Here is a 13,212-nt window from a genome sequence, read left to right as displayed (position 1 = left end):
GGTAAAATGTAGATGCTTCTTGTATCAGCCTTAAAAACAAGCTGGAAAAAGAAAGCAATACTTATATCTCTTCACTTTATTGCTAAGTATCCAATGTAAATTATAAAATGTAAATAAACACAACTTTTTATCAGAAAGCCATTTTTTTCCTTGCTAGGAATGTGATGCATTATTCCCATGTAAAATGCAAACAGAAATGTTTAATACAAAAACAATAACATCAAAATCAACAACAAAATCACAATATCTCAGAGCAATATTGTGAGCTGAAGTTCTATTTCGAATATTTGGTGTTGCTCAATCTATAAAAGAAAACTATTGTATTTTGAAGTTCCTGGTGAGAACACTAAGATATAGAGACATTTAGTTCCTTTTCCAGCATAAAGATTGCAATCTCTACACAATCAAAACTTATATTACAATGTCTAAACTGTTATACTGTATTTACAATAAGTTTGCCTTTGTTTGCCTGTGTTTAGATTTCCTGTTTTTAGAAACCTGACTTAATCTAATTTGAAAGTGAAGGGAAATATCTGCATTGAGGGGCACTAACTCATCCTATCCTCATTCTAGTCCAGCTCATTCTCCCACTACCACATCATCTCAGTGCTTGGAAGGAGAAAAATGTTAATTAAACCATTTGATGATCCCTGCATGCCAAAGTTAAAATTTCAAATATTATAAGCTGTCAAATATCAATAGAATACGATCACATACCCCTTTTTGGAAAAAAAAAACTATAAATATTAATTCACCTAAGAAGTCACATGTTGATGTCATTTCAATGTGAATTCAAATTCAGTGTAATTTATTATCATTACTATTATTATGTAGTTGTACAAAAGAGCTATAATTTCATAAGTCAGGATATAAGTACAATGATTCTTGGTCAAAAATCTCTTTGTCCTTCATCCTTATAGTGTCCTGTTTTTACTACCTCTGCTTCTGTCTCTCAACATATTCAAATTATAATTGAATATATATGATGATGATGAGGAGGAGGAGGAGATGATGATGATGATGTATATGTTTGTGTGTATGTGCCAGTCCTAGGGCTTGAACTGGAGGCCTAAGTGCCTTTCTTGTTTTTTGTTGTTTTTTTATTTTTTACAAATTGTTTAAATAGGGATACAGGTGGACCCATTGCAACAATGAGATGTACAAGACATTATGTCAAAAAACGAACTTTAGAACTTTGGCACAGATGGGAGGTGAGATGGAGGCGGGGGGAGATGGGAAGGGATGGGAAGAGGAAATAAAGAAGGAGGCAACAATGCTTGATCAAGGCTTGTGCTTTACCACTTGAGCCATAGCCTCACTTCTGGCTTTGTGCTGCTTAAGTGGAGATAAGAATCTTACAGACTTTCCTGCCTGGGTGGGCTCTGATTTGCAATCCTCAGATCTCAACCTCCTCAGTACATGTATGAGCCACTGGCACCTGGCTTGAATCATATTATTAGAAAAATATTTTCTTTTCCTTCTTTCACAGAATTCCACAGAGGTCAATATGAAAATTTTATTTTTGTCTTCTAAAGTGTCATCTTCCTTTTTATTTTACCTTCCTTTTTTTCTCAAGTCACTACTCACTCTGATAGCAAATGACAGTGAGACAAAGTACAAAGACTGAAATAGCTCTATCTCTTGAGTTTTTGACCTTTATCTGTGAGTAGGTAGATTGTTAAGCTCATATTTTTAAAATATATCCTCCAGTCTAGAAGAAGACTACAGTGTGATGTATTGTATAAAAGATAAACCAGAAAGTGAATGTGACTTAGTGGTAGTGCTTGCCTAACATGGGTTCAATTCCTAGTACCACATAAACAGAAAAAGCCAAAAGTGGTGCTGTGGCTCAGTAGTAGAGCAAAAAGTAGCTCAGGGACAGTGGCCAGACCCTGAGTTCAAGCCTCAGGACTGGCCAAAAAAAAAAAAATAAGCCAATGTATTCACTATTCACTATTCATACGCAAAGAGAATCTTCTTCAATCAGAATTTCATACTAAGTATAGATAACCAGTTTGTATTTTTCAAAGACATAAACTTACATTTCAAAAGTAACAATATACCACAAATATTTAAACTTTCCTTTTGCAGAAATGCCTTTTTCTTTTTTTAACATTTTACTTAAGTCTAAAAGCAACTTTTTGAGTAGTTTTTTAATAGGTGAATTCAATCAAGCAATATTATCTAAGCATGTTCTGAGCTCTTTTTATACTACTTCTTAGGTTTATGGGTCACAGAAACTGCAATTCATTAGATTTGTCCAAACAAAGTTTTCTATTAACAAAAATGGAAATGAAACCAAGTACCTTTAGAATATAGCTTGTATTTGGACAGCTTTACTTAAAGGAGCTTCCTCTACAGTCTGTGAAAAAACATTCATGTCCCAATACAGGCTCTGTACTATGACCCTTATTACAACAGCCATTACCAAGGATCTCCATTAACCCACAAGCACATTGAAGCTCCAGGGAGTCATAATATAAAGCTACCCAATAGATAAGTAAAAGAGTAACACGGGCTGGGAAGATGGCTCAGTGGTAGAGCACTTGCCTTCCATGCATGAGGCCCTGGGTTCAATTCCTCAGCACCACATAAGCAAAAAGAAAAAAGCCGGAAGTGGCGCTGTGGTTCAAGTGGTAGAGTGCTTGCCTTGAGCTGAAGAGCTGAGGGACAGCGCCCAGGCCCAGAGTTCAGGCCCCACGACTGGACCCCAAATGAAAAAAAAGAGTAATACTTCAGCAAGTTTCCCTGACACCTATGATTTTTTAATTCCTGACATAATATTTAAAAGAAACCTTCCTAAAGAAGCAGCACAATTCCACATTTGATTCCAATGAAAATAGTTACATAAATGGTTGATAGGTAGTTAGACACATGAATAGTAAACCTACAAAGTTATTCATAGTTTAGACACATTATAAGTAATGTTTTGATAAACTCAGTTGCCAGAGTTGACTCTTTGGAGGCTATGCAAGGAGAGATAGATCCCAAGAAATAAAGACAATAACCAATGACTTCTCTTGCTATGAGTTTTACTAAAGCAGGAAAGTAGACTGTGAAAGAGAAATAGTTAAAGAACACCATTAAAAAACAAACCTTAATGCAATATATTGGAGCCTATTTATTCCAATGCAAGGAAAAGATTGTGAGCTTCTCAGAAGATAGAATTTTAGAATGAAATAAAACCAGATTGAAGGGCTGGGAAGGTGGCTCAGTGGTAGAGCGCTTGCCTTGCATGTATGAGGCCCTGGGTTTGATTTCTCAGCACCACATAAGCAGAAAAGGCCAGAAGTGGCGCTGTGGCTCAATTGGTAGAGTGCTACCCTTGAGCTGAAGAGCTCAGGGACAGCGCCCAGGCCCAGAGTTCAGGTCCCACAACCCACAAACAACAAACAAACAAAACAGATCGATTAGACTTCAAAGAAACAAGATTTCATCCATTAAAATGAGGTATTCATTTATGCTATCAAGTTTATAAGAATTTATAATCACGTAGTCATGCCCCTTGGGGTGAAACTGTTTTTATCATCTATTGTAATATAGGTGATGGGAGAAAACCATATATAGAGATTTCAGAGTTCAGTGAACATTCGTAATCACCACCAAAAAAAAAATACTGAAGGCTCTCACAGATGATGGAATTGCCAAGCAGTGTGGAACTAGCAGCTGATACGGGAAACCATGAATTTCGGATAACCTTAGCATTTTCACAGTGTGATTTTTCTTCAGTAGGACTCAGAAGTGTGAATAGGAGAATGATTGGGGCAGTGGTTGTGGGGTTATTACTGCATGGTTGCAAAGTGACCAAGGCAGTGAGCAGGAACAGATCAGAACTCACTGAGGATTACTGGCAAAGGAAAAAGAGAAATAAGAAAAGACATAGTTTGAAGAGTCAATAAAATAAAAATCAAATGACAACAATAGGAATAGCGTGTTTAGCATAGACTAACTTAAGAATTAAGAAGAGATTACTGCATACCACAAAGTACAGGAAGTACTATGTCTGCAAAATCCTTGTATCAAACTTACCTGCTAAATTCACACTGATGTTCTTTTTAGTCCATATTATACAGTTAACTAAAAGACAGAGAACTAAGAAAACAATAAAAAATCATTTAAATAGCAAGTAGTCAAAATCAGCAAAAGAAGTTGGAAAGTAAAATACCTCTAAAATATATAGTAAACTAAGAATTAATGAACAAGAGGATGAAAACATCGGTTAATCATCAGGTGTAATATGAGACTCTAAAACTTCAAACTCAGAGCAATTCATTTTGATTTATAAGATGAATGCACATACTAATGGGTATATAGATAAAACAGAAAACCCTAATAGATCAGGATGTAATAATTACTGCTTAAACCCTAAAATTAAAGAATATATATATATACACACTGAAATATATGTATATAAAGAGAGAGAGAGAGAGAAAAGAGAATTGTTCTTTTAAGGTATGTCTCCTTTTCTTTCTCCTTTAAGAATATGGTTTTCTTTTTTAAAAAAAATTATTGTAAAGGTGATGTACAGAGGGGTTACAATTACATGAGTCAATTAATGAGTATATTTCCTTTTGAACAGTGTCATCCCTTCCCTCATTCTCTCCCAGGTTTTCCCCTTCTGAATTCCCTACCCCAACGTTGTATAGTTCATTTCCAATTCACTGCTGAATTGGATCACCCTTTGTCCCACCATTTCTGTTTACCTTTCCTCTCCCCAAATCAGATAAACTTTATATAAGACAAACTGTACAGAAATCAAAAACAGCCACAGAAGGGAATACACCAAAAAAAGAAAGAAGAAAAGGAAAAGAAAGGAAAGGAAAGAAATGGAAAGGGAAACACAAACATATTTTAAAAAAAAACTCTTGCATCCATTTCTTGGAGTTCATTCCAATATGTATCATTTTATATGATCTTATGCACATGATCCCCTCCAAAGAATATCCTTCTTTGTTATCACTGTGTGAATGTTTAGGTTGCTGTTTAATTAATCATGTCTAGGTATAATGATAAAATTAACCCACAAAATCAGTAGTTTTTCCATATGTTAGTAATTGGAAGAGTGATGCTGAAATCAGGAAAGTAACTACTTTTGTAATAGTTTCAAAAACAAATTAAAATACCCATGAATTAACTTAACCAAAGATAGAAAGGACTTCTATGATGAAAAGTTTATAAACCTGAAAAAGGAAATTAAAGCAGACTTAAGAAAGTGGAAAATCTCCCATGTTTCTAGAATGGAAGAATTAACATAGTGAAAAATGGCAATACTGCCTAAAGCGATCTAAAAATTTAAAGTAATACTCACCAAAATCTTAACAACATTCTTCAAAGATAAAGAAGAACCAATCCAAAAATTTATATGGAATAGTAGAAGGTCACGAATAGTGAAAACAATCTTAGCAGGAAGAACAGTGCTCCAGGAATATCAATACCAAACTCCAAGCTTCAAACTCTATTATAAAACTGAAGTAATAAAAGCAGCTTGACGCTGGCTCAAGAATAGGCCTGAGGACTAATGGAATAGAAAGAATAGAAGACCCAGAAATTAACCCAGAGACATATAGCCACCTAATATTTGATTAGGGAGTCGAAAACACAGGATGGAAGAAAGACAGCCTCTTCAACAAATGGTCCTGGCAGAATTGGCTATACATGTACAGAAAACAGCCTGCACCAGAATCAACACCAAATGGATCAAAGACCTCAATGTAGGACCAGATACCCTAAAAACATTACAGGAAGGGATTAACTTCATAAGTAAAGGTCCAGAATCACAACAAATCAAAGAAAGACCAAAATGGGATTGCATCAAGCTGAATATATCTTGATTTAACTCAATCCAGATATCTCAGGAGCTTGCATAATTTCTTTTTTCGAAAGAGTCTTACTATGTAGCTTTACTAGCTTCAAACTTCTAATCCTCCAGATTCTACTTTTTGATTATTACAGGCATACACCTCCATGCCAGACAATTTTTTCCTAAAAAGATACCAAAATGATAAATTATACTAGCAATAATCTGAGGATAAATCCATAACAGAATATAGTGTGAACTTTTCCTTATAGTTCTCTGAATAATAAACTTAATACGATGAATACCATCTATATTTATTTTCATAATAAGAAGTATGTGTGCAACATTCTTTTTCAGGTGTTAATAACATAATGAAGTTAATACTGGAAATAAGAAGTTGTATGTCAGAATGGGAGAAAGCTTATTGGATCTTTAAGTTCTTTGACAATAGCTGGAATTTACATGTATGGAGAAGATGAGTCATGTTGAAGGTCTTTAAATTCAAGAGATTGTAAAGAGGTGAGTTCTAGGAATCAGGAAATGCAGTGATTGGTAAATAATCCAGAAAGAGATTGAAACAGACAAGCTTGTGACCAGTAGGAGTAATTTCAGAGCAATTTACATTCAAGCTTTTACATGATGTTAGCACATTGAGTAACCCTACAGAAACAAAAGGAGCCAAAATGTTGTTAAGGCAAGATTAGTAAAATTACTACTTCTTCAAAGGAGTAAAAAAATATTGAGGCAATATTTTTAAATGATTAGTGAAAGTAGCATTATGAAATGATATGAAGATGACCTGAAATGTTTAATTGGCATGTGATACAGAGAAAGTCCTAGTAATTTGTACATAGCTTGTCCCCAAGAATGTTGGTTATTCAATCGAAGAAAAAAGAGGATGAACAGGATAAAGGAATTTATGTTTCGAAGAATTCAAGTATGATAGAAATAAAAAATGCTCATAATTATCTGTCCAATGATTTTAGTTTTATAAAAAATGATACATTTGTGTGTTTTTCTCATCAGAATCAAAATTGGCTCTGAATGTTGTTGGATGATATATTTTCCAAGTATTCTGATCCTTTTGGAAATGAAGTCAGAATTCTAGATTGGTCACATGGAGATTTGAAAGACACTTAACACTGGCACAAAGGAGAAATAACTTAAGCTCTCTGACATTTTTTCCATTTAATCTTAAAAATTCAATGTAGTCTGTGATTAAACATGACACTAATGATCAAATCTGTACTATATAATTGTGCAGATACTTTATCTAAACTCAATGAACAATACAAATTTGTAGGCTGCAATCTGTGTAAATTTATAACAAAAGACATTTGTTAAACACAAACCAACAATAGCTTCATTACTACTAGGTGCTACACACTTGAATTATCATTTCATTAATGAGTTATTATTTCATTGATATTTCCAAGAATCACAGTAAAGGATTATATTTAATCACATAATCTATGCCTCCTTGAACACAGAGATCTTCAGACAATAAAAGATGGTTATAATTATTGGATACAGATTTACCCCAAAATCACTATATATACACACCTATATGATTTATCATCTAGGTCACTGTTGGGCCCCAGATTTACCTATATTATGTGGATAATTTTACTATATATTTCCTATTAAGTATTAAAATATGAGGGTAAATGCAACCTCTATAACAGTATTTAGTACATAGTAGTAGATATAGCATTACTAATATTATTTTAATAATTATGAGCATGGTTAGATGAGCATCAGTGAAATAGTCACATGAAGCCCTCCTCAAGAATTAGATTTACATTTTCATTTACATATTTACAAGTTCATGAGTGCTTCAGCAAAAACTTTATCATTGAAAAAATTAATCAGAACTCAGACTACTGTGAACAGTGTTCAGAATGCACTAAAAGAAAATTCTAGTAGTGTTCCATTTTGGCCTCATCCCTGCCAGTATCTGTTATTTGTTTTCTTGATAATGGCCATTCTAACTGGGGTGAGGTGGAATCTCAATGTGGTTTTTATTTGCCTTTTTTTTTTGGCCAGCAACACTGAGCATTTCTTCATGTGTCTATTAATCATTCTTATTTCCTCTCCAGAGAAGTCTCTTTCTAATTCTTTAGCCCACTTATTAGTGGGGTGGCTGTTCCTCTGGGGATTTGTTATTGGGGGGTTTATTTTTTGAGCTCTAGGTATATTTTTGATATGAGAGCCTTGTCTGTTGTATAGCTAGCTAGTGAAGATCTCCCAATCTGTGGGCTTTCAATTTATTTATTTATTTATTTTATGTCCTTTGCCATGCAGAAGCTCTGCAGTTTAATGTGATCCCATTTATCCAGACTTTCTTGTGTTTCTGGATCTTTATTTAGGAAGTTTCGACCTGTGCCGAGGAGCCCTAGTGTAACCCCTATCCCTTCCTATAATATTTTCAGGGCCTCAGCTTTTACCTGGAGGTCTTTGATCCATTTGGAGTTGATTTTGGCTCAGGGTTATATATATATATATATATATATATATATATATATATATATATATATATATATATATATATATATATATATATGGATCTAACTTCAATTTTCTACATGTGTGTAACCAATTCTGACAGCATCATTTGTTGAAGTAGTTGCCTTTCTTCCATCTGATAATTTTGACTCCTTTATCGAAGATTAGGTGGCCATAGCTCTGTGGGATCATGTCCAGGGCTTCAATTCTATTCCATTGGTCCTCTTGTCTGTTCATGGTGCCAGTACCAAGCGGTTTTTGTAGCTATAGCTTTATAATAGTGTTTGAAGTTTATTATTGATATTCCTCCAGCATTGTTCTTCCTGCTAAGGATTGTTTTTGCTATTCAGGGCTTTCTATTGTTCCATATGAATTTTTGGATTGCTTCTTCTATTTCACTAAAAAATGTTGTTAGGTATTTAAAAAAATGATTTCTTTTCAAGCCCCGCGACCTACCAAAAAAAAAAAAAAAAAGATGATTTCTTTGTTGCTTTGTATGTCCCTCCCCAGCGGCATAATCCGTTTTCATTGTATTTAATGTCGGTATCATTTGTGGAGGGGAAGGGAAAAACAAATTGTTTAAATAGGGATACAGGTGGACCCATTGCAACAATGAGATGTACAAGACAGTTATGTCGAAAAACGAACTTTACAACTTCGGCGGGGGTGGGAGGCAGTGGGGGGGGGGATTGGGGGGAAGATGGGAGGACAGGGATGGTAAGGGTAAACAAAGAAGGAGGCAACAATGCTTGATAAGAAATGTACTCATTACCTTGCTCATGTAATTGTAACCCTTCTGCAGGGTATTTTCACAATAAAAAAAATTAAAACAATGTTGTTGGGATATTGATAGGTGTTGCTTTGAATTTGTAGGTAGCTTTGGGCAGTATTGACATTTTCATGATGTTAACTCTCCCAATCCAGGAGCATGGAAAGGTTTTTTCACTTCTTTAAATCTGCTTTAATTTCTTTTTTTAAGTGTTTAAAGTTTCCTTCATAGAGGTCCTTGACTTCTTTGGTTGAGTTTCTTCCTAGTTATTTTAATTTTTTAGAGGCTATTACAAAAGGAGTTGCTTTTTTATTTCAGCCTCGCTCTTCTTACTTTTGGCATACAGAAAAGCTACTGATTTTTGTGGGTAAATTTTAAAACTTTTGGATCAGCTCAAGTAATTTGGGGGAGGAGTCACTGGGGTTCTTTAAATACAGGATCATGTCATCTGCAAAGAGGGAGAGTTTTACTTCTTTCCCTATTTGGATCCCTTTTATGTTTGCCTCTTGCCTTATTGCTTTGGCTAGGAATTCCAATACAGTATCGAAGAGGAGTGGAGAGAGTGGACATCCTCGTCTCATTCCTGATTTTATAGGTAATGGTTTTAACCTTTCACCTGGCTATAGGTTTGTCATATATTGCCTTTATCATATTGAGGAATGTTCCATGGATTCCTAGTTTCTCCAGAGCTTTCATCCTAAAGGGGTATTGGATCTTGTCAAATGCTTTTTCTGCATCTATTGAGATGATCATGTAGTTTACCTGCTCCTATTGATGTATTGAATTACATTAATTGACTTGTGTATATCGAGCCAGCTTTGCATCCTTGAAAAAGAATCCTGTTTGGTCAGAGTGTATGACTTTTTTGATTAAATGTTGTAGTCGATTGGCCGGAAATTTATTGAGGAGTTTTGCATCAATGTTCATTAAAGAGATGGGTCTATAGTTCTCTTTCTTTGATGGGGCCCTATAAGGTTTTGGGATGAGAAGTATGCTGGCCTCATAGAACAAATTTGTTAGTGATCTTTTGCTTTCAGTTTCACTGAAGAGTTTGAGGAGTATTGGAGTGAGTTCTCCTTGGAAAGCTTTATAGAATTCAGCTGAGAATCTATCTGGCCCTGGGATTTTCTTGGGTGGTAGGTCTTTTATTGCCATTTCTATTGCAATACTTGATATGGGTCTGTTTAGTTGGTTTAGATCTTCTTGGTTTAGTTTGGATATATCAATCTTTGCTAGAAATTCATCCATTTCTTCTGTATTGTCAAATTTGCTAGCTTAAAGTTTAGAAAAATATTCTTTTATAATGTTCTGAATTTTGCTTGTTTGGGTTGTGATGTTCCCATTCTCATCTCTGATTTTATTTGACTGTGCTCTCTTATTTATTTGTTTTGTTGATCCTTGCAATAGTTTTATTTTTGTCTCTAGTTCATTTAATTCTGATTTAATTTTGATTATTTATTTCTATCTACTGGACTGGGACTTGACTTGTTGCTCTCTTTCAAGGAGCTCCTGATGCAGCATTAGATTGTTCATTTCAGATTTGTCTAATTTGTTGATGTAGGACCTGAGAGCTATAAATTTTCCTCTGAGAACTGCAGTTGCTGTGTCCCAGAGGAGCTGGTAATTTGTATGTTCATTATTTTTGATATCATGAACATTTGAATTTCCTTTCTAATCTCTTCTATGACCTACTGGTGAGTCAACAATGTGTTGTTCAATCTCCATGTATTACAGAATTTTCTTTGATGGCTTCTGGCACTGAGCTCTAATCATATTCCATTGCAGTCTGAAAGGATCCAGGGAATAATTTTCAATATTTCTTAGTTTGTATAGATTTGCTTTGTGATGTAAAATGTGGTAAGAATGTAAGCTGGTTCAACCAAGACAGTATGGAGGTTCCTCAAAAGACTAAACATAGAACTCCCCTATTATCCAGCAATCCCACTCCTGGGCATTTATCCAAATGATCTCAAATTCTAGGCTTCACTGAAGCTAACAGCATTATTTACCATAGCTAAGATATGTAACCAACACAAATGCCCATCAGTAGATGAATGGATCAAGAAAATGCAATATATATATGCAATATATAATATAATATAATATAATATATAATGGAATTATATGCCTTCCTCAGAAAGAATGATATTGCCCCATTCATAAGGAAATGGAAAGACCTGGAAACAATCATATAAAGTAAGTAAGCCAGACCCAAAAAAACATAGACTCTATGGTTTCCTTCATTTGTAATAATTAATATAAGCCTAAATTAGTTCTGACAAAGAATCATAATAGCTTAAGAGCTATGAACATATGACCATACAAAATGATGAAAATTGAAATGAACTCCAAGACATGGAAACAACAGCTCTTTTTTTAGTTGTTGACCCTGATGTCACCAATGTACTGTATCTAGTTCTTTCTTCTTATTTTATTTCATTTTTCTTTTTCCATTGGTTTATCTCTGGCAGTCTCTGTCTTTGATTCTGGTGCCCTCCATCATGTATATGCATTTATCTGATTTGGGGAAGGGAAGGGAAATAACAAAATGCTGAAAGACGTACAAAAGATGACCCATTGCAACAATGATATTCACAGACACTATGTTGGAAATGAACTGTACACTTTTGGGGTGTGGGGAGGAGTGAGGGGAGTGAAGGGATAGTGGAAGAACAACAATGGAGTGGGTAACAATGTTCAATAAAAAGTGAACCTTCCTCGTGTAAATGTAACCCCTCTGTACAGCATCTTTACAATGAAATAAAATTAAATAAAAAAGAAAAAGAAAGAAGGATCAAGATACTCTACACACATAAATTGTAACTCCTTGTACAATCATTTGCAAATACAAATAAATTTTAATTCTTTTAAGAAAGGTGTTGTTAAATTTGATAATACCAAAGCATCTTTTTCTCTACTACTAATGTTGCACATGTCTTTAGACTTTGTCACCTAAAAAAAGTATAAGAGCATTATTGCAACAATGAGATGTACAAATCGCTATGTTGAAAAACAAACTTTGGCGGGGTAGGAGGGAGGGGGTGGTAGAGAGGAAGGGGGGAAGGGATGGGAAGGGGAAACAAAGGAGGAGGCAACAATGCTTGATAAGAAATGGACCCGTTGCAACAATGAGAAGTACAAGTTGTTATGTCGAAAACGAACTTTACAACTTTGGTGTGGGGGTGGAGGGAGGATGGGAAGGGGTGTGAAGGGGAAACAAAGGAGGAGGCTACAATGCTTGATAAGAAATGTACTCATTATCTTGCCCATGTAATTGTAACCCCTCTGTACAGTATTTGCAAAATAAAAAAATAAGAAAAAAGAGCATTATTGTTATTAAGAGATATAATTTTAAAAATTGATATGGGCATTTTCCCCCTTATATTGCAGTAAATTTTTGTAATAAATGATTAAAACTCAATAAAGGAAAATTAGAGCTAGATAAAAGATTTTTTCAGTGTAGGTGATAAAATCATCATTATAGAGGGGCATAAAGTCAAATAACATGATATGTGTTTAAAAGCAGCTGCTTGATTAATAATTCAACACAAACCATGTAATTGCCACCTCAGGCAATTTCATAAAAGGTGAAAATTTAAAAACTGAATTATACTTGTACTATATACTACTAGAATATTGGAAATTCTTGATAAAAATATTAATGTCTGCCTCTCATCCTAGCTACTCAGGAGGCTAAGATCTGAGGATAGGAGTTCAAAGCCAGCCCTGACAGGAAAATCTATGAGATTCTTATCTCCAATTAACCACCAGAAAATGGGAAGTAGTGCTGTGGCTTAAGTAGTAGAGCACTTACCTTGATCTGAAGAGTTGAGGGACAAAGCCCAAGCCAAGAGTTCAAGCCCCATGACTGAAAAATATATAAATAATAAAAATTAATGTCTTAGAATAATGAGAGGGATGTGAATGTATTTGCATAACTGTTATGAGCCCAGTGGTTCCTTGATATTCTTAGAAGTAATAAAAAGACTACTTGTGCTCAAGGAGGAGAAGATGCTCCTGAGATTACAACAAGGTTATATCCCAATAAATCCACTGTAAATTGAAAATATCCCAGTTGCAAATGTATTTAACTCATTTAACCTTCTGAAATCATAGCTTAGCAACACAAAGCATTGGGGAA

The sequence above is a fragment of the Dipodomys merriami genome, unplaced genomic scaffold, assembly GCF_024711535.1.
Source record: "Dipodomys merriami isolate MVZ:Mamm:240054 unplaced genomic scaffold, mDipMer1.0.p SCAF_8, whole genome shotgun sequence".
NCBI classification, from domain to species: Eukaryota; Metazoa; Chordata; class Mammalia; order Rodentia; family Heteromyidae; genus Dipodomys; species Dipodomys merriami.
This window is presented reverse-complemented; position numbering follows the sequence as displayed.